Source organism: Pygoscelis adeliae, unplaced genomic scaffold, assembly GCF_000699105.1.
Source record: "Pygoscelis adeliae isolate BGI_AS28 unplaced genomic scaffold, ASM69910v1 Scaffold174, whole genome shotgun sequence".
In the NCBI taxonomy this organism is placed as follows: domain Eukaryota; kingdom Metazoa; phylum Chordata; class Aves; order Sphenisciformes; family Spheniscidae; genus Pygoscelis; species Pygoscelis adeliae.
Window position 1 is genome coordinate 7,056,967 of NW_008824676.1, and position 3,040 is coordinate 7,060,006.

A 3,040-nucleotide genomic window follows, 5' to 3' on the forward strand; every position below is an offset into this window, starting at 1 on the left:
GAGAGTTGGGGTTGTTCAGCCTGGAGAAGAGAAGGCTTTAGGGAGACCTTATTGCAGCCTATCAGTACTTCAAGGGGGCTTCTAAAAAAGATGGGGACAAACTTTTCAGCAGGCCCTGTTGTGACAGGACAAGGGGGAATGGCTTTAAACTAAAGGGGGATAGATTTAGGCTAGATATAAGGGAGAAATTTTTTACGCTGAGGGTGGTGAAACACTGGCACAGCTTGCCCAGAGTGGTGGTGGATGCCCCATCCCTGGAAACATCCAAGGTCAGGTTGGACGGGGCTCTGAGCAACCTGATCTAGTTGAAGATGTCCCTGCCCACAGCAGGGGGGTTGGACTAGATGACCTTTAAAGGTCCCTTCCAATCCAAACTATTCTATGATTAATAGGTATATATTACCACATATGAATGTATCTGAGTGGCAGAAAGATGTATGGAAAAGACAACTCAAACTCTCACTGTTTCCACACTACACGAATATACACTTAGCTGCAGGACGTCACTTTAATTCAGTCCAACAGCACTATGCTTTACAACCTGCATGTACTTAGCACATTTAAAACATCCACCAAATCTTCTGTCATCCTCCCTGTTGTCAGCCCAAGGCATCAGAGTTTGAGACATCAAACAATGATGATGGACCAGACTTGGAAATCTTGAACTAGAACAGATGGGGCTCATTTGCTGTTCAGATATGTATAGCTTTATCTCCCCATCTTGCAGGAACACCATTAAAAATGAAATTAAGTGAAGTAGCTTCTGTATTTCAGATCCACTTAAATCACAGCAGGCTGGGACTCATCCAGAAAGAACAACACTTAATGGCTATAGGGTTTTTTTTAATCCAAATCAGAATTCCCTCACAGAGAAGATAAAAAATAAATTAAATTTACCTGTGTACTCTGGGTGCTTAGCGTTCAGCACATTTCAAGCAGAAATTAAAATTAGTATTTGGCAAGGGGGTACTGAATTTCTTTGGTTATTCTGTGGGAATGCAAATACAGTCTTAAAAAGAGACAAGTCATATGTTTATAGAAAACGAAAAGCCACTTGGGTCACATGACAGACAAGGTTTGTAATTTGAATAATAAGAGAGTCTAGAATTAAAGGAAAGACACTGGCAGCTCTGAGGAGGTAAAGACAAATATGCTATACACCTTTTTTTTATTCTTAATATAAGAAATATACACTTCTTAATTTTGAGAATGCCTTAAATGTTTAAAGCTATGTTTCCATTTTCAGATAAGTTACGGTAAAAGTCAGTAAGGTGTTCAGCTAAGTATCTCTAAACGCAGGCCTCAAACATCTTAATTTCAGAGCCCAAGTCTGAGGTCCCTCAAGCCTCTTGTCATTTTCAAAATCTGATCATATAATTATCTTATTCTAGTATGAAATAAAACATGATTTGTTTTTTATTAATATATAAATTGTTCTTACAGCAATTTAGTCAGCCTACTGCAAATGCCTACTTGCATATGAAAAGCTCCATCCTTTGTGTCTGAAAGTTAATAAAATATGTCAGGATAAAACCCCATTTAAATATTTTTTCAGACTCATATCTTGTCATGAAAAAAACTGCAGTAATTTCTGCATGCTACAGAGCAGAAATGCAGAGTCACACAGGTTTTGCTACCTCATCTCTGGCAGACATGAGAACACAGAAGACTTCACATCAGACAGAGCCAACACTTTCTAAATCTCTTAGATCATTGCCATGGATGCAGTGTTCTACATGCAGATGTTTGCTCAGTCAATAAACTTGGAGGTAGGAAACTCATTTATGTGCTCATTATCCTTCATAATAACCATATATATGCCTAGAGATTAACACTGTAGGACCTCTTAGCCATGCAAATCACTGATATAATTTAAACTGCCCTGTAATAAAACACTGCCCTCTGCACTAGAGAAACTGAGGCACAGAAGTGAAATAAAAACTTGCAGTTCCTGTTTAAGCTGTGAATGCTGAACATTTATTTAAGAAAAAAAAAAAGAGAGAGGAAAAAAACTTCTTTGCAGAGGCACATGCAAAAATCCATTATGGGGGTGGTGGGGTAGAAGAATCTGGTTTTAAACATACTGACCAGCTCTGTTGGTAAGAGAACCAGGCACCTTGGATTCAAATTTCATGCTTTCACCACTAAACCACAATCCCTGCAGAGCATTTAAGTAAAGCTGTAAAATGGAACATCAAACAACAAATGCAAAGCTCTAGGATGTACTTGAATACCATCAAGAGCATTCAGCTAATCAGATTTCTCCTTGACTAAACATACATAAACAAAAGAGAAATTATTCCATACAGTAGAATATCATGGGGATCTCTACATGGTTACTACAACGAGAGAGGAGATAGTGTTGCTGTTACAAACTAAGCATGAATGACAAAAATCAAGAAACAAATTAACACGGTAACAAGCAGCGATGAAAAACAAGTCAGCTACGTTTGTGGCTAAACAAAATGGTTAATGCTTAGTCACAATTTCATAAGTTAGCAGTGTGAGATGTAAATGCAAAAGAAGGATAACACTAAATAGTTCTGACATTAAATCATTTCAATACAAGTTCCTTGAGAGACATGCTACCCTCCACAGCACTGCATTTCGTTGTGTGCTTTTTCTCATTACATACCTGCCAGGCTTAACTGTGACGAGGTATTTTTAAGAAAGATCAAGCCCAGAAAGGCACATGCTATGCTGAACCTCACAAAAATCTAGAATCAATTACCATTTTCTGTAGAAACAGAAACTTTGTAATGAAAATTTTACATGGAAATTGATATACTGAGCAAAAGCATTGCTCACTCCAGCAGCTGTCAATAATGCTTTAGAGAAAGGTATAAGAAACCTCTTCTTGGTAAAGGCAAATTCATCTCCACACTAAGAGTATTCCCAGTTTGTGATACTCAAGTCTAAACCTAGAAGCATAAGATGAAGTACTTCCTCTGAAAAATTCTAATCTTAGTAAGAATAATTTTTTTTTATTTCCATATAGAGGTATTTCCTACTTCACCTTGCAATGGTCAAATCTCAGATT